The sequence below is a fragment of the Gossypium hirsutum genome, chromosome D06 (assembly GCF_007990345.1).
Source record: "Gossypium hirsutum isolate 1008001.06 chromosome D06, Gossypium_hirsutum_v2.1, whole genome shotgun sequence".
NCBI lineage: Eukaryota > Viridiplantae > Streptophyta > Magnoliopsida > Malvales > Malvaceae > Gossypium > Gossypium hirsutum.
In genome coordinates this window covers 28,642,717-28,662,675 of record NC_053442.1, presented here as the reverse complement: position 1 = coordinate 28,662,675, position 19,959 = coordinate 28,642,717, and the positions used below count along the sequence as shown (strand labels likewise).

The following is a 19,959-nucleotide window of genomic DNA, read 5'->3' as shown; positions in this document are numbered from 1 at the left end:
ATTTATTCAATAGAGAAAGAGATCATGAATAGCATGAGTGGCTAAATACTTTAAGGGAGATTAATGAGTGGATGAGGATGTGATTAATGGAGGATTTAGGGTTTCTCGAGATGTATTAGTTAGTATGAATTACGTGTGCTTAAATCACTAGTCTTGACAGCCTTAGGAAGTTATAATAGGCAAGGCGAGGTCGGGAGATAAGTCGAACTGAGTAAATCGTAATTTGTCCTGGTTGAGAAAGTAAGGTCAAGAGATAAGGGGGTATCAACCAAATGATTAGTTAATTAAAGGTCGGGAGGTAATAACTGGTTCATTGGTAGCTAATCCATCCTAGAACCCTAATCTGAAGTTAGTTACAAACTCTGAAGTAAGTTTATCATCCTAATTAGTCTATTGATTTGCTTCATTTGTTTAGTTTTCTTTATTTATTTATTTTTATCTCATCAATCTATTTTATGGTTTATCATAATATAGGAAATAATTAGTACTACTTAGACTTGTTATTGTAAAAACGTTTTCATTATTTGTTCTATCCTCCTTGGGTATTATCCTCAAAATACTTCCAAAGTACTTTGTTGTACTGAATTATATTACAATTTGACTCGTGTAACTGCAAACATTGTCATTCTTATTTCTTATAGTTTCGGTGGCATATTTTATTATAAATGGGAAGACTTTTATAGGCAGTCAAAATGTTGGAGCCTTTGTCGGAGAGTTTTCGACAATAAATTTTGAAAATAATTTTTTTACAATTAATAAGATAAGTAGGAAAGTTAAAACGTATAGATAAAATTTTAATTTTTGATTTTTAATTTTTTTAATTTCTTTTCAGGTTGTGTATGACTCGAAGATCCATTACTCCAATTGAACCTTATCCAGATCCACAGAAACTACTTAAATGTAATCGTCCAACAATGAATACCAATCCACAAATACCAATCCACAAATACCAATCCGCCTGTGGTAATTAATTTACCACGGGTAAATCCATTATTCGAAGATTTAAAAGAGTGACAAGGTAATAACCAGGAAGAAGTCCCAATGGCTTAACGAACGTTGCGCGAGCATGCCCTACTTACGCTAGATGCAGTGCGAGGAAGGATAGAATGACCGACGATTAATGCCAATAATTTTATGATAAAGGCGACCACAATCTAGATGATCCAAAATACACTACAGTTCGAAAGGAACATGGTTGAAGACCCAAATCGGCACTTAAAGTGATTTCTTCAATTATGCGACACCTTCAAATGTAATAGCGAATCCGACAATGCTGTACGTATTCAATTATTCCCATTTTTGTTATGTGACAACGCAACTTATTGATTAGACTTGTTAAATAAGGTTCCATCACCACATGGAATAATCTAGCAGAAAAATTTCTCTATAATTTTTTCTTGATTAGTCAAACCATTCAATTGAGGTGAGAAATCACCAATTTTAAACAATTTGAAGGTGAATCTCTATACGAGACATGGGATTATTTCAAGACAATGTTAAGGAAGTTCCCAAATCATGGATTACAAATTTGGCTCCATATTCAAATATTTTATAACAATCTTGACGGACACATCAAATCGAGAGCATCCAATGGATCTTTTATGTTCCATACATACAAACAAGCCTACAAAATCATAGATGATATAGCCATGAATTCATACATATGGCCCAATGAAAGGTTCATGTACAAATAAAAGCCTCCAGCAGTGAGCGAAGAAAATGAAGATAGATTCAAATGTATCATTGACAAGCTTAACCGTTTGGAGACACAATCAAGTCCACAAGAGAAGAACCACACTATGAGAACAAACCGAAGAAGGCAAGCTATGTAAGTAATACGGGTCGAGACCCCTACTTAAATACCTACAATACTGGTTGAAAAGATCATCCGAACTTCAAGTGGGGAGAAACCAAGGAGGCGCGAATCAAGATCAAACTCAACAAAATCCTCCTTATTAACCTCCACCATTGCAAAAATGAGCAGCGGACAACGACCATGTTGAATGTGGTCAAATATTCAACCAACTAGAGGGGGAGATACAAACAATGAAGACATATATTCGACAAGTCCAAACAACATGTGGACGACTCAAATCCTAGATGGATAACCTCTACCACCAAATGAGCTAATTGATGACAATTCTAGAAACAAAATAGCCACAGTCTCCCTAGAACATGGAGAAAAGCCTCAGAGAGATGGGAAAGAGCACGTAAAGTTGATTGTGTTGCAATCATACAAGGAATTAAAGTCGCCAGCCAAGCTCATCCATTAAGAGGAGAAAATTCTGAAAGCGTTCAATGAACTCATGGAAAAAGAAGAAGCTACACACCATGAGCTGATCGAGGAGGTAACCAAATCGGTGCATAATCCAGTAATCTCAAGTTACATTATAACGAATATACTCCAGAAATTAAAAGATCTAGGTAGCTTCACTATCTTAATAGAGATAGGGAATCAATATTATAGCAAAGCCCTTTGTGATTTAGGGGTTAGTATAAATTTGATGCCCCTATCAATTTACCAGAAAATCAGACTCGGGGATCTTGAAAATAACTCGATAACACTTTAATTAGCTGACAAATCCTTACTATACCCAGAAGGTGTACTCGATGATGTATTGGTTAAGGTACGAGGACTTATAATCCCATCAACTTTTTAGTCCTCCACTTCAAGGAAAATCAAGAAATCCCTATTCTATTGGGTATGCCATTTTTAGCCAGTTCAAAATCGATTATTGATCTTGAGTGAAATGAGATAACCATAAAAATCGATGACAATATAGAAGTGTTCAATTATGGTCGTGATTCCCAAAACAAAGGATTAGCGAGGGAGGATTGTTACGTATTATTCAATCTAACCCCTAACAACCTCGATCAGTGGTACCTCTTTAGTCGTGTTGGTGTAGGAAACCGGATCATAAAGGAACAAGACAAGTGGCGAGACTCTGGTGGAAGAATGAGCAAATAAAAGAACCGAGATGGTCGTGAACGACAACTAAAGTTGATGGTAATGTTTAAGGAATTGTTTGACAAGTTCGGTAGCACAAAAAAAATTTTAACCATCGAACTTATTTAAACTATTAATATTGTATATAATTTTGTTTTTGATTTGTTACAATTATTATTTAGACTTTGTATTTTGTGTTACAATTAGTAGGAAATAGGTTTCCGATGACAAGACAGGAGCTAGATGTTAATAGGGTGCATGTACGGGCAACTGAGGACTTTGTATAAGTCTCAGAGAGGTAAAAGTCATCACACAACAATCTCAAGGCGCGACACAACCCTCGTGAACCTAAGAACATAAAAATTCATTAGCGTGTCGGGTCACATCCTATCTTTGGCATGGGATATCTTTGAATTCAATACAAACGAGGGAAATATTGTTGTTGTGTTGTCCCATGCACCCATGTAGCACCATATACAAGCCATTTTTTCCAACTTTTCGTTCTAGATGCAACGCAATCTTTAAAGATTTTCACTAAGATTGGACAACACGCAAAGCCCTAGATGGATTCTATATATTGCCCTTTGCAGCTATCAAACCCTTCAAGCCGTCATAGGCACCCAAAGTAATGTTTGCCAACCTTTTCTTCAAGATTTTGGGAATTCTTATATTTTTCTTCTATTTAGAAACCCTACACCATGTAGAGTAACCTTTCCAATAGCGGATCCGTAGCGGATAGCCACACCTACCTTCGAGAAATGGAGCTTGAAAGTAACCTTCTTGCAACTCAACGTAAAATCTCATTACAAGAATGAGGTTTTGAATCCATAGACACATTGAAGAGTGAAACGTGCGAGTTAATCCAATACAATTGATGGGAGAAGTTCCGCATAACCCTGACTAAGACGGTGTATTGTCTGATCGTGCACAAATTCTATACTACTTTGAAAGAGGTGGATGCTAGTAGACCAATGTAGGTACCATGGATACGATTTTTAATCGAGGGAAGGAGATGACTATCTCACCTTCTGAGGTAGCAAGGCATTATAATGCTCCACTATATCTTTGTGATTTCGTACGATGAATTGATCTAATGTCTTTCTCGAAAGAGAATATAAACAACATAAAAAAAACTCCTAACGAACGAGAAGGGTGAGTGAAAATGCCACTTAGGCATGGACTCTATAATTATACAAAGTATATTAATTTAAATAATGAATTTGTTTTATTAACAATCTATTCGAAAAAATTACAAGTGTATATTGATGAAAATACTACACTTAGGACACCAGATCCAACACAATTCATATTTAGACTAATTAAGCATTGTAATTGACCTAATTAAGCAGCTAACTTTGCCTATAAATAGCAAAGCTTATGCTAAGCTAAAGAGGCAAGTTGTTGGGGGGTATATTTTAGGTTTTAGCTATAGACTTAGTTTTAATTAGGATTTTAATTAGAATTTTATTTTCTTTTCAAAACAATATTTATTTCTTATTCTATCTTGGATTTGATTTGAGTCCAAGACTTCATTATTAAGTATTTTAATATTTTTCTTTCACTTCTTGCCTATCAACATTGATATCTCAATAACTTTTAAAGGGTTTTGCAAAACTGAGCGCATCCAGTTTATCAAACAAATCAATTTCTATTTCCCTTTCATTTTAGTTCAATTTCTGTTTTTGCATGATTAAATTAATTCTTAGGAAAATGATCATAAGATTCATGAGTAGTTAAATCCATTAGGAAGGTTAACGAGCAAATGTGGGAGTGATTAACGGAAGAGCAAGGGTTCCCAATAGAACTAGTTGGCTTAAATTATGTATGCTTAAACCCTAGGATTGACGATCTTAGGAAGTCATTTAGGGAAATAAGATTGAAAGGTAAGTTTGCTGAGTAAATTGTAACTTATCTCAGTTTAGAAAGCGAGGTCGAAAGATAATTGAGTATTTATCGATTAATTAATCAGTTAGAGGCTGAAAGGTAACAATTTGTTAGTTATTAGCTAATTCACCAAAACTCAAGTTCAAAAGTTAATTGCAACCTTTGAAGAAAGTTAATCTTCTGTCTATTAATCGAGATTTCTTTGTTGATTAAGTTCTTTCTAGTAATTTTATTTTCTTCCATAATATTAATCTTCCTTGTTTATTATTTATCGTAATATAACTTTTGGTAAGTACTATTTAAACTTATTATCGTAAAAATATTTTTAGATTTAATCTATCCTTCCTTGGGTACAATCCTCGAACTACTTCTTGTACAATGTTGTACAATACTATATTACAATTTGACTTGTATACTTGTAGGCATCGTTGCTTTATTATATATTTTTTGTTTCAGTATTTCTAGCCCAAACGTTCACACGTTTAGCGTCGGTTAATGGCCTAAACTCGAGGAAAATCTCATTAAGAGTGGGTATCAAGACACTAAGGCCATGAAAGTCATTATACCCTTGAAGGTGCTGAAGTGAAGAAAATTGAGGCAAACTCCAATGGTATTGCGACACCGAAGAGTGGGTATCACAGCACTGAGACCTCTAAGACCCCAATTTAGCCACTATTTTGGGTATCACAATACTGAAGCTTGGGTATCATGATACCGCTGCTTGACGGATGAAAAACTGCAAGGGCAATTTTGTGTCCAAACAAGCTTAAGTCCTTTATTTCATTTAAAGGCATAATGGTCAATGGTAGGTTAAATGTTAGTATACTATAAATACTACTTTATAAGCTTTGGAAGACAGTTTTTTTGTTGGTTAAAAATTTCACCTTAGTTTTTCGTTGTTTTAGGTTAGGTTAGGTTTTCTTTTCTCTTCTTTTCATTTTTAGATTAGGTTTAGAATATAATTTATTTTATTGTTTTCTATTTCTATTTTTATTCTTGAAGACTCTGCAAAAGAAGGATTATTAAACTCTTGGGCTTCATTGGATTTCCATCAATTGAATAAGCATTTTCTTAAATCATTTACCTTTATTTTATGCTTACCTTGTGTTTGATAAAATGTTTGTTTGAAATTTAAGTTTGATTATGTGCTAAATTGATTGATGGTGTAACAACCTATTTTCAGTGGTATCAAAAATAGTGGTTTTGGGACCACAAATCGGGTGTGTATATGTGTGTGTGTGTCCGTAAAAATTAATTATTTAATATTTATGGAATTATTTAAGTGCTAAATCGTAAACTTAGTTTAGGTTAATATTTTTTTAGTTTAAGCTAATGTTTATTCTTGATTAATTGATTGTTCGATTATATAGAGATGCTTAATACGCTAGAATTGATGTCTCTGATGGAAAATCTAGATAAACGAGACCGAGAAGAGAGTTTACCATTAGAAAGTTCTATATAATTGTGTCGAATAGTGAGACTAGGAGGAGATCTATATGCCTAGGCGAGATTGAGAGGAGAATCTAAGTGGTATCTTTTAGTCTAGGATGAGACTAAGAGGAGATTCTTGGCTAAGAGTGACAAATAATATAATTGATATAGGTTTCTTAGCTTAGTTAATGAGTAACGAATCAATCGACCATCATTTTATTATTTTCATTGTATAAAGCAATAGAGAAGAAAATTAGATTAGTTTATTTAATTGATAATTTAAATTTAGTTTATAAACAAATTATTTTGGAATTTGCACTAATAATTTCTGACTCGATTAGATTAGTAATTGATTAACTTGTAATTAACTTGATAAACACATTTACCAATTTGGTAATCCTTTGGCTTTGATCTTTGGAATACTCAGATGTTCCATTGTAACACTGGAAATATTACAATTGACCTGTTACACTTACAATAAAGCTGCTAGATATTTAAGTAAAATTGTGTTGATTCATAGCCCTGATTCACGCATGTTGGGGCGCAATCAAAAGCTTAGTAAGTACCTAGGAATCCAAATTTTTTTTACCATGATTCCTATATATAAAAAAATATTATTACTATTATAGTTCCTGAATACATCTTAATAATCAATAGGGTATATTTTAACAATCAACAAATCATTCCATATTTATAGGATTCATTATTACCATAATCCACTACTTTTATCTTTTCATGGATTGACAGGAACAAAACTTTTACCAGTCTAATTCACTATATTATCATTTCACAGTTTAACAGAAATTGTTATCAGAATCATTTACTTTTCATCTCACTGTGTAACAAAAACTTTTCATCAAAATTTGCTTACCATAACTTTTTATATTTTCATTATATTTTATTATTCAATAAAGGCATAATCAAAACAAAGAGTACGCTAAGTTTTTCCTTAATGGCATGCCATTTAAATCCTAATCCATAGCTTGTCTACTTAGGCAATTACATCAAAGTCAATTTCATTTTCTCATTTTCAGAATAGAAGTTGTATACTTTGAACTTATTTCAGTTTAGTCCTTTTTATCATGAAATTCACTATTCTTTGTAATTAATTTCTCTTTCACTTTTCATACATATACTATTTCATCACATTTTCTTACACATTCTATTTACCAATATGAAATTTCATAATTTAACTACAATTTTACACGTTTTTCAATTTAATCCTTATCTTTCCACAACTTAAAGAACGATTGTAATTTGAATTACAAAAATCATGTATTTTTTCATTCTTTACTACATTGTCCACTTATCAAATATTTTCTTGTAAACTTTCATAAATTTTTAATTTAGTACCTTTTGTTTAAAAGTTCAATATTCACTAATTAATCATATTAACTCAATTTTCTTTCTTGTTACACTTTAATCACATAAGTGATCTCAGTATCTTGTTTCACATGTCAATTTCTATGTATTTCACTTCTATTATTTCATCCACGTATTTTCTCAAGTTTGACAATTTAGTCCTTATCATCATAAAAATTCCATGTTTTTCCAAAATTTCACTTTTACAAATACTTTATGCATGTTTCATCATCTCATAACACATTCATTCAACTTTTATCACAATTTCCTTATTCACATATTAAGATTTTTACTCTTTATTTTGCTAATTTACCATAAAAATTCGCCAAGTTTACATTTTTTATCCTTAAATAACAAGAGAATCCATGGATATTTACTTTTTTCCAACTTCAAATCACTTGCTCTTCCTTGACCCTCATCACTTGATTCATTTTGTCAATCTCTTTCTTCAACATCATCTCAAAACATAAAATTTTCCATGAATAATCTTCACTTTAACATCTTTTCTATACTTTTCTAACAAAATTAAACTTGAAAACAATATGAAACCTTAACATTCATACCTTGTTCTCTTGGAATCAAGGTTTAACTTATTTTCTCTCTCCTCCAACTTCTATTTTTTTTTAATCTAAATTGATACTCTTACTCTCCATAGTCTCCTTGGAATTTTTCTCTTTTGGTGATTATGAAAATTTCTTTGATTTCTAGGTGAAAATGGTGGATTTTTTATGAAAGGACCAAGTTGTAAAGAAAGCAAATTTTCTTTTTCTCATGGATGGTGAAACGTGAATGATGGAAAAGATGAACGATGTTTTCTTTTCAGTTTTTCTAATTCTTTTAACTACTAATTAATTCATAAAAATATATAAAAATAAAATAATAATAAAATATATCAACCAATTAAAATTCAAATTCATATCCATGATAATCATGATGTTTGATGAAAATTATCTTAATTGGGAAATGATTATTTACCCTTCAACATCTTCCACAATTCTTTCCTCGAATCATCACTTAATTTGGTAAAATTGTAATTTAGTCCTTTATATTTCTCCACTTATTCAATTTGGTCATGTACACCAATTTCATGTCATAAAAAATTGGTTTTATTTTTTAATTTTGGTCCTTCAATTTTCTTATATTTATGCTTCAACACCTCAAATTTTAAATAATTACACTTGAACCTCAAAAATTTTTACATCTTTACGATTTAGTCCTTACTTTAATTTAGTATATCACAACATACTTCTCAATTCAACTTTCTTTGATACTCCTCAACCTCCTCTTTTATAATTTTCATTTCCTTATTTTATTTTATCGAGAAATCAATTATACACAATCTTGATTTATTATTGCCTTTAAAGTATAACAATTTTGTTAAAAGAATTTATATAAAAAAAAAAGCTATTACGTTTCTATTAACCAAAAAGAATTTGAAAAGAAAACAAAAAGTTACTTTAGTTTTAACTAGCAAATTGTAATTCTTTATATAATACTTATTTTTTTAAAATTTTATTAAATGGAATTTTATAAACATTACGTTTTATATTAATTATATGTTATTTATGAACTCAATTTATTAGAGAGTTTACTTTACAATATATCAAATTTTTATAATCGGTAGAAATGTTCTAATAATGATTAACATTTTTTATCAGTACTATATTTGGGCTAATTTACAAAAAAAAAACGCTTTTTTTTCTAAATTTACCGAAATGGGCCGATTTTTTGATGATTTACTAGAATGGTCCATTTTTCGAGAAATCACGTCCATGTCAGCGCGATGTCAGGGTACTGTCAGGACATCGCGTCCACGTCAGCGCGACCTGCTAACGTGGAAGGAAATCGTGTCCTTGATGTCCTGCCACGTAGCGCGTTCCCGGGGATGCGATTTTGACGTTGATTTCACGTTTGGGTTTTCTGGCTTTTAAGGTTTAGGGTGCAGGCTTTTTAGGGTTTAGGGGTCCCGGAATAAATTATTTTGAGTTGACGTTTCTGGTCAAATAGTATAAAATCGCTCCTACCAGGATGCTATTTGAGAAGAAATTGTGAAATTGTGCCCTCGTGGACACGATTTCGTTACAGTTGGTCATGTAAGAAATGATTTTTTTTTACGTTTCTGAGAAAATAGTATAAAATCGCTTCTACCAGGATGCTATTTGAGAAGAAATTGTGAAATCGTGCCCTCGTGGACGCGATTTCGCTACAGTTGGTCATGTAAGAAATAATTTTTTTTGACGTTTCTGAGCAAATAGTATAAAATCACGCCCTCGTGGACGCGATTTTGCTACAGTAGCAAGTTTAGGCTGAGGCTATAAATTAGGCAGAAGATGTTCTTAGAGAGGCTAAGAAAGTTAGAGTTTCAAAATGAGTGAACGTATTAGTGCTGTTATTTACTACGACGGTGAGGTTTGCCACATCGAGAATGGTGTTATTTTTTTGTCGGAGAATACGGTGCGACTGTCATTTAACCATAACATAGATTTGACAGAACTTCGTAAAAGAATTAGGCGTGAAATATTCAGAACGACGCCAATGAAAGTTCTGTCAATCACGTATCGATTTTGTTCTTGTGTTGATCCGATGACATATGACTCGTTCGACATAAAAGGTGCTCGTAGCTTGGAGGTAATGGTGTAGACTCATCTTGCTAGCGGAGCAACTTATATTGAGTTATATGTACAATTTACGTCGCCAACTTATGTACTTCCGTCCGGAGTTCGAGATGTATACACGACCCCTGGCCGACACTCGGTTAGTGGGTTACAAAATACGGAACAACCCATGTTCGGTAGCGGTGTCGAATGCACATCCCCCGCTAGACACTCTGTCGGTGGATGGGACATGTACGTCAGTGGCTCGACGTTTGACGCTGGAAATACGTACTGGAGAATTGCATCAAGTTCTAGTGGATGGCAATCTACATCCAATTGGGGACGTTATCAAATGCACAGAAGAAGGGATGACGTACTACCTATGACATCAACCGGTGAGGGGGCGTCGTACGCTGCAGATGATTGTGAGTTAGAAGATGACTCCAATGTGGATCCACCTCGAGAGCCTGGGCCGGATGATGCAGAGATGGGATTATTTTCTGAACCGGAGCCTATTCCAAGAAAAGGTAAAGATGGTGAAAGGAGTTTAGATGATGAAGAAAATCCACTATTCAGAGCATACTCACCTCCAGCCCACATGCATAATGTCGATCTGTCAGCGGATGATGCGTTAGAGTTTCTAGATCTACCACACTGGATGCGCGATCGTACAAGTTCGGGGATAGATTTCGGTGAACTTAAAGTTGGTAATCAGTTTACCAATAAGGATAGTTTTATTGGTGCTTTGAAACAGCATAGCATCAAAAACGGCGTTAATTACCACGTCGTTAAATCAAAATCTGATAAGTTTGAGGCGAAGTGTGTGGTGCAAGACGGCACATGTTCATGGAAAATCGTCGCCTCGTTAAGGAAAAGGACAGGGTTGTGGGAGATAAAAAAGTACAAAGGTCCACATACATGTGCTGCAGGTACAGTATTGAATGTATCTGAATAATAATTTTATTTTGCAATGTTGCATTATTTAATCTACTCCCTCTGTAGGTGTTTCACAAGGTCATCCCAAAATGGATTCAGCTATGTTGGCTAGCTTGATACTGCCCACGATAAAAGCAGATCCTAGGACTTCAGTGCCGGTGATAATTGCCAATATCCGTAGCCAAATAGGGTACACGCCCTCTTACCGCAAGGCTTGGATAGCTAAGAAAAAGGCGTTGGAGAAGCTGTATAGTGGGTGGGACGCCTCATATAATGAAATATGGCAGTGGTGTCAGGTGCTAGAGAGATACGTCCCAGGTGCCATCACAGACCTTGAAACGGAACATGCGTACTACAACGGCCGATTGCTACGTGGATTTCAAGTGTTCAAACGCCTATTTTGGACCGTTAAGCCTTTGGTACAAATTGACGGTACCTTCATGTTCGGTAGGTATACTCATCAGCTATTGGTTGCAGTGGCACAGGACGGCGGTGGGAGAATTCTTCCAATTGCATTTGCAATAACACCGGGGGAGTCGTCTGATGACTGGGATTTCTTTTTCTCTAGGTTAAGGAGGCATGTGTGCCCCCAACCTGATATCTGTGTTATTTCAGATCGGGGTACCGGTATACTAACTGCATTTGATCGAGAGGGAAGCTTGTGGTAGCGTACACACCATAGATATTGCCTAAGACACGTTGCTTCAAACTACTACAGACAATATCCATCTAAGAGCGAACGACGACAAGTGGCCAACATGGGTATTCACTCTATAACTGTATTATTTCGTTTGTCAATTTGAATTAGTTTTATTGGTAGAAGTGGTATAAAATATTCGCTATGAACTTATATTGGTAGGGTATGAAACAAATAAAGATCGTTTTCACGAGATGTTGGCAATTTTACGATCCCAAAACGAAGAAGGGGTGGACTACCTTTGTAACATACGTTTCAAACAGTGGGCACAAGCATACGACGGAGGCCTACGATATGGCCATATGACGTCGAACTTGGCAGAATGCATAGATTCTATTCTTAAAGGAACGCGCCATCTACCGATAACATCGGTTGTGCAAGAGACATATTTCCGTTTGGCGGCGTTATTTCCAAAGCGAGCAGCAACTTATGCAGGCCAGATGCAGGGTGGCCATGTATGGTGAAGTAAGGTAGTTCAAGAAATTAACAAGGCGAAGGCGAGGGCAAACATCATGCACACAGTGTGTCACGATCGAGACAATTTATGGTTTCGCGTAACGGAGTTTGACAGACCGCACCAAGGTGTTGTTGGCGGGCAATATCGTGTACACTTGCAAAACAGGACTTGTGACTGTGGGAAGTTTGATGCACTTCGTTATCCATGCGCTCATGTTATTGCATCTTGTCAGAAACTCTGTCTGGATCCGCTGAGTTATGTGGACGAAGTGTACAAATTAGAAAACATGTACAACGTATGGAGACACATTTTCCCACCGGTCCCAGATGAACGTAAGTGGCCGCCCGTATTTCTTACTCTTTTTAAGCTGTTACCGGATAGAGAATTGCGTCGCAAACCAAAGGGTCGACCTTGCTCCACTAGAAAACGGAACAATATGGATATCCGAGAAACAGCCAGTCAACAAAAGTTGTGCGAATGGTGTAGGAACCCAGGCCATAGTCGATCATGCCCTAATCGCAATAGTTGAATGTAATTTTAGAAAAAAATATCAAATTAGTTTAATTCCTTAATTGTTAGTACCAGTCAAAACATTTTACCAAATCTAACATTATGTAAAACTATGTAAAATTATTAAGCCCAAAAAATTTTGTTAATGGTTAGGGTTTTTAATTAAATTAGGTTAGGGTTAGGGTTTTTAATTAAATTAGGTTAGAGTTTAGGGTTTTAAAATACATTAGGTTAGGGTTAGGGTTTTTAATTAAATTAAGTTAGGGTTAGAGTTTTTAATTAAATTAGGTTAGGGTTAGGGTTTTTAATTAAATTAGGGTAGAGTTAAAGTTTTTAATTAAATTAGGTTAGGGTTTAGGGTTTTTAATTAAATTAGGTTAGGGTTAGGGTTTTTAATTAAATTAGGTTAGGGTTAGGGTTTTTAATTAAATTAGGTTAGGGTTTAGGGTTCTAAAATAAATTAGGTTAGGGTTAGGGTTTTTAATTAAATTAGGTTAGTGTTAGGGTTTTTAATTAAATTAGGTTAGGGTTAGGGTTTTTGATTAAATTAGGTTAGGGTTTAGGGTTTTTAATTAAATTAGGTTAGGGTTAGGGTTTTAAAATAAATTAAGTTAAGTTTAGGGTTTTAAAATAAATTAGGTTAGGGTTAGGGTTTTTAATTAAATTAGGTTAGGGTTAGGGTTTTTAATTAAATTAGGTTAGGGTTTAGGGTTTTAAAATAAATTAGGTTAGGGTTAGGGTTTTTAATTAAATTAGGTTAGGGTTAGGGTTTTTAATTAAATTAGGTTAGGGTTAGGGTTTTTAATTAAATTAAGTTAGAGTTTAGGGTTTAAAAATAAATTAGGCTAGGGTTTAGGGTTTTTAAAAAAATTAGGTCAGGGTTAGGGTTTTTAATTAAATTAAGTTAGGGTTAGGGCTTTTAATTAAATTAGGTTAGGGTTAGGGTTTTTAATTAAATTAGGTTAGGGTTAGGGTTTTTAATTAAATTAGGTTAGGGTTTAGGGTTTTAAAATAAATTAGGATTTTTTTATATCAAATAGAACTTCTATTTAATTATATCAAATAATATCAAAATAACTCGGAAAATTTTTTTTGCGTATTCCATAAAATAAACTTCTATTTCATTACATAAAATAATAAATTTTAATACGGTAATCAATGTCTATGCCTGGGGGACTCGGTTCCACATGGCGGCTGTCGACGGTTACGCGCTGGATTCCTCCTTCCTCTAGCTTCAGGCGGCGGTTGTTCTTCCTCCGGTGCTGATTGTTGTTCTTCCAGTTCGGCATCTGGTTGTCGGACTTGGGACGATGATCCACCTTCAAAGAATAGTGTGTGTGGAGGTGTTTGCATCATGAACGGTGACGGTGTTTGAAAGCCATGCGTTGCTGGCGATTGGTAAAAAGGAGAGCTCCACGACGGCCCCCCTTCCGACTCCTCCTGCGCCACTGGCCTAGTTATCGGTGGTCCACTCGGCATAACAGGAAATGGAGCTGATCCAGGCATTTGGCTCCAACCTGCCATAGGATTCAGAAAAGGATACATGTACGGGTTAGGGTACATATAAGGGCTAGGAAACACACCTGGCATCATAGGGAAAGGCGATTGCGTGGGTATCATCTGTTGAATTGCTGCATCGGTGCTCTCGTTGGGGACGGTGATTGCATGGCCGCTGATGATGAGCCGGGTGAATGTTTGGGACTCGTTGAGGGGTTGCCTTCGTAGTCTTGTCGCCTTGGATTTAGAGGCCCGCGCCTTTCCCTTCCGCCACGTATTTGCCGCTGCCTCTCCTCTGGCGTAAGTAAATACGGCTTGCTATGGATCCTAAACCATGGCATGTATTCTGGAACGCACGCTAACTCTGGAACGATGATTTCTTCCCGAGTAGGTAGATATTCATGCAGATTTTCCCACATTTCCGTGTACTCTGACCAGTGTCTAGGCCAATCCGTACCTAATAGCCGAAGGTCGATTTTGTGGTGATCGTCAAACACCTCAGGGTCCTCAGGAATCGGTTGTCTACATCCAAACTGTCGTAGGACTCTGTCTGTCTGGTGGGGCTCCACGGTTGCATAGTTGATCAACACCACTTTCGCGTGCCAAGCGTTCGGATTTTGTTAAAACTCTTCTGGGATTACTGCTCGGATTGCTGGATCCTCGTATTTTGTCCATTAAAACTACATGAACATGATAGAAATATTAGTTATATACATAATACAAAATACAAAAATACTAAATACTAAATATCAATCCACTAACGAATGTATGGAAATATCTATTTGCAATAATACTTACTTCTGCTTCCGACCGTTGCTCCAATAGAAGCCGTATATCTTCAAGTTCAGACGGTAATCCACGATAACTTGCCAGATGGTTCCACCTAATTAAATAAATTTTTAGCATACTTTTATTCTTACAAAATCTACATAACAATTCCAAAATGTAATATAAAATTTACCTCGTTACGAGTGGGAATGTATATAGGTGGTTCACTCGAGGACGTAGAAATGGAAAGCGAAACCGTGCCCATGATTGCAGTAGTGACAGACAACCTCTGATGTTTGCTCTCCTCGGTCGCGTCGCCCCGCACATCTCCCGATATAATGTTGCCAAGACGACAGACCCCCAACTAAATTCACCGGCTCCTCTAAAATCAACGAGTTTTAGCAGCCACCTTAGATGTACACGGCTCCGTGACGTGTCAGGCATTAGATAACCTCCAATTATTTGAAGAATGTATGATCGAGCATATCGGATTCTTTCAATTTCGGTTGAATTTGCATTCGGATCGGGGAAGGTGGAACGTAACCAGCCCATCTCCACCTTACCTCCATCCATTTTATCCAGAACAGCGGACAAAAGCTCGTAGCACACCGCCTCCCAATTGCTAGATTGGGCAGACCCGGTGACTGGGTGCCCATCCACCGGCAATCCCAATTGCAGATGGACATCTTCTAGAGTGATAGTGCACTCTCCACATGGAAGATGAAATGTGTGCGTCTCGGGTCTCCACCTTTCGATCAACGCACTGATCAGTTTCGGCTCCAACTTGCATCCTCGGCCTACCGTCGCCACATGCCAAAAACCCGCTTCCCGCAGGTAGTTCTCTACTAACGGTGATGGAGGAGCATGCATATTCCGGATATTGCATTCCAATACCCGATCTTCAGACTTTTATAACAAATAATAAATTAATAATTATCTAAAAATACATAAATAAAAATATCTTAAATAATATTTAAAATTTAAATTTAATACTTACCATTTTCATTTGCTCCACCGATATGTGATTGCTATCAAGACGAATCATGATCCGGCTATTGATGAAAATATAAAAAAATTTAAAATTATTTTTAAAAAATATAAAAAAAATATATAAAATTATTTTTAAAAAATAAAATTGAGGGCAAATTGAAATTTAATATGGATTTGAGAGATTTTTGGAAGAAATTTGAGAGGATTTTGGAAGGAAATTGAGAGTTTGAGAGAATTTTGAAGGAAATTGAGAGGATTTTGAAAGGAATTTGAGATAGGATTTGTTTGAGAAAAAAAAAGGGGTGGGGGGTTTTTACAGTTTTTTTTTTACCGTTGGGGTGGGGGGCAACGGTCAAATTTTTGACCGTTGGGGTACTGTTCACGCGTGGGGGACATCGCGTCCACGTCAGTAGGTCGCGCTGACGTGGACGCGATGTCTTGACACGTACCCTGACATCGCGCTGACGTGGACGCGATTTCCTGGAAAATGGACCATTCTGGTAAATAATCAAATAATCAGCCCATTTCGGTAAATTTAGAAAAAAAGGGATTTTTTTGGTAAATTAGCCCTATATTTTAAATTAAAATAGTTTATTTATGTTTATTAGTTAATATTTTGAATAGTGTTGTTTTAGATTAATTGCTTGAAGTAATATTATATTATATACTGAATTTTAATTACGATTTGAAATTTTTTTAATATCATGAAAAAATTATTGATCAATAATATATCGATTTTTTAATATGATATAAATTTTTTAATTATTATTTAATTTTTTTAATATTTGAATTGATAAATAAGTTAATATATTTTAACTATGATTCGTATAACAAATTAAAAAAATTGATTACAGTAATTAAAAGTAAAATTTCTTAAGAATTAATTAAAAAAATATGTTGATATAATTTAATTATGTTCATTTAAAAAATTAATTAAAAATTAAATGGGTAAAATTTCTTAAGAATAAAAACTAAAGTTTAGAAAAGATTGACTATATCTAAAAACTGCTTGTCACTCGAATAATACTTTGCCCAAGTATGCAGTTCGATTGAATCGACAACCATATATAGCTGATAACGCGTGGGCCTAACTCCAATAATTATGGAGAAAGCCACTTGCAAGGGCTGTCTGCTGAGTTTTCACAGTTGCAGAGTGGATGGTTTAAAAGTAGCTGCATCTGATGTTCAAAAGGAGGAGTGAATTTACTTGCAAAATCGAGCCAACATTCAAGAACCTTGAGCATTCCAATTCCTAAAGTAAGTGCAAGCGATCCTGATGGGAGACTCCAATTACTCCCAGCAGCTCTTAGACCACCAGGAAACTCTTCCGACCACCAAGGCCGCCAGTGCCAGTCAAAACCACAAAAAGCTATCTATCATCCCCTTCATCTTCCTCATCTACTTCGAGGTCTCCGGGGGAGCATATGGTGCAGAGGCAGCAGTGGGTGCCGCTGGGCCCCTTTGTTCCATATTGGGGTTCCTCATTTTCCCTTTCCTATGGAGCATACCTGAGGCATTGATCACAGCTGAGCTTGCGACCACCTTCCCCGGTAACGGCGGCTACGTCATCTGGGCTCACCAGGCTTTTGGACCATTCTGGGGTTTACTTATTGGTTCCTGGAAATTCGTCAGTGGGGTCATCAACCTCGCCTCATGCTCAGTTCTTTGTATCGAGTATATTAAGTTAGTTCTCCCACTTTTCTCTTGTGGGGCATCACGATACTTTGCAGTAGTGTCATTAGCTTTGGTTTTATCGTTCTTAAACTACACAGGCTTGGTTGTAGTTGGTTACACTGCAATACTTTTAGGTATTTTTTCACTTCTACCATTCATATTGTTGGCTTTGATTTCAATTCCCAATATTGATCCAAGTAGATGGATCAGTTTGAATGAGGACCGAGTTAAAACCGATTGGTCATTGTTTTTCAATACCCTTTTTTGAACCTGAATTTCTGGGACAATGCCAGTTCTTTAGCAGGTGAAGTGGATCGACCCCAAAAGACATTCCCTAAAGCTCTTTTCTTAGCCGGGCTGCTCACTTGTTTAGCTTACCTGGTGCCACTTTTAGCCGCTACTGGGGCTATGCCACTAAAGCAAGAAAATTGGGTCAATGGCTATTTTGCCGATGTAGCCCAAATCATTGCAGGCAAGTGGTTAATGATCTTCCTTGAAAGTGGTGCAGTTTTATCGAGTATTGGATTCTATGAAGCACAACTCACTAGTTGCGCATATCAGCTTCTTGGAATGGCTGATTTAGGGGTATTGCCTCAGTGTTTCTCGGTGAGATCCAAGTGGTTTAACGCACCTTGGTTAGGGATTTTGGTCTCAACTTTGATAACTGTAGCAGTTTCTTCTATGAACTTTGCAGACTTAATTTCTTCAATTAATTTCTTGTATAGCTTAGCGATGTTACTAGAATTTGCATCTTTCCTTTGGTTGAGGAGAAAATTGCCAATGATGGAAAGGCCTTTTAGAGTGCCACTGGAGTTGCCTGGTTTGACTATGATGTGCTTGATTCCTTCTGGATTTTTGGTCTATATTATGTCGCTGGCTAATGGAACTGTGCTTTTGGTGAGTTCTGTAGTGAGCGCTCTTACTATTTATGGTACTTTATGACGAATCATTTCTGCAAGTCCAACATGTGGACCCACTTTAATAATGTTGGACCAAAATTGATGGATCAGGATTTGGAGTAGGCTGGCTGATTAAGATTGCTGTTAATTAGTTTGAAAAGTGATTACCTATCTGAATTTGATAAATCTTTGCAGCTAACAGTGGCAAAATGTGAATTGAAATTGTTAAAAATCATGTTGGCTTCGTTTATTCATAAATTTATTTATGGGTTAATAAAGTATTTAACTAGTACTTGAAAATTTTTCTATATTTAATTGGTATTTGAGTTTGTATTCTATTATCAAGAATGGTATTTAGCTACTAACATTATTAGTTTTTGGTTGATATTACAATGTTGGTCAATCTTATAGTAATATATGACAATCTCTTAGACATAAACTAAAAGAATTAAAAGGTCTTTTAAAATATAAATGAATTTAAAAAGTACAAAATTGTTTGACATGTTCAGATATCAACTAAGTACTGTTTAGAAAAGTTTAAGTACCAATTAATTGCTTTTTGGCAAGTTCAAGAGACAAATTACATGTTAACTCTTAAAAATATAATATTAAGTGAAAAAATGAAGAATATAATGAAAATAAAATAGAGAAAGTTGGATTTCTCTTTCGCTCCCAAGAGTGCTTTGCTTAGAGTCCTAGAGAAAGCAGTAATTGCTGCAGCTTGGGATGGAGGAAAGCGGTGGTGATGATTGAGAGGGGAGGGATGGGATCTCTCTTCTAGTAGAAGAAATCATTTAGTTATCAGTCAAGGGTTCGATGGTGGTACCAAACCCTAAACCTACTCTAATATGTACAGTTTGGAAAGAGAAGCTTTACAGTCCAGAAAGCTTTAGGGCACAAATGAAAAGTATATAGAAGGCAAGGAAAAAGTTTGAGATCTAGATGGTGGGGCGAAATTTATTTTTGATAGTGTTTGATTGGAAAGAAGATCTGGAGGCGATTATGGAGGGGAGACCTTAGCTCTTTCACAAAAGTATTATTTTATTTGATAGGTTAATTCAGCCGGTGAAAAGAGGTCAGATTCGACTTACTTCATCACCATTTTGGATAAACATAGGTTCGTGTTTACCAGGTTTGATAAGAAAGATCTCTTGCATGCAATTGGTGTCATGTTTGGTGGAGTTCTCAGATATGAAATTAGTGGAGATTCTTGTCAGCTTAAGATTAATTTGGATGTTCAGAAACCGCTTCATCGAGGTATTTTTGTCTCTATTGATAATGTTAATAAATTGTGGGTTCCTTTTAAGTATGAT

The 19,959-nt window shown here is 35.5% G+C and overlaps 1 pseudogene; it reads left to right on the top strand.

Moving 5' to 3' along the window:
- The first annotated feature begins 17,119 nt into the window (after positions 1-17,119).
- On the top strand, positions 17,120-18,956 carry LOC107901989 (probable polyamine transporter At3g13620; annotated as a pseudogene).
- Positions 18,957-19,959: the final 1,003 nt, after the last annotated feature.